Source organism: Arachis ipaensis, chromosome B04, assembly GCF_000816755.2.
Source record: "Arachis ipaensis cultivar K30076 chromosome B04, Araip1.1, whole genome shotgun sequence".
In the NCBI taxonomy this organism is placed as follows: Eukaryota; Viridiplantae; Streptophyta; class Magnoliopsida; order Fabales; family Fabaceae; genus Arachis; species Arachis ipaensis.
In genome coordinates this window covers 1639825-1640247 of record NC_029788.2, presented here as the reverse complement: position 1 = coordinate 1640247, position 423 = coordinate 1639825, and positions in this window count along the sequence as shown.

Genomic DNA, 423 nt, shown 5'->3' with positions numbered 1-423 from the left:
AAGTGGGAACAGAGGGGGAGTATCTTGTTTGGATTTGCGGACAAAATTGAATATGAAAAAATCAGGCAAATAAATCAGACAAGTGGGGTAACATATAAATTCCAAGATTTCAATTTTATAATGAAGAAGAAGAAAATCTAGAAAAAGTTGAGTTGTGTCACAGGACATTTTTAACGTGTAACGGCAAGAAGGCTATTTAGCCCGTGAAGTCGCACATGTGATACTCCTACTTGCACTCTACCACCATGATTTTCGCATTTAAAATTATAATAATAATCTTCAACAAATAAAATCGAATATCTAATAGTTTTGTTATCTGATTTATTTATTGTCGTGCAAATGAAATTATCATAGAAAATTATCTACTTCTACCGGCAAAGTCTCACTAAATATGATGCTAGACACTCAGACTTTACTTATATC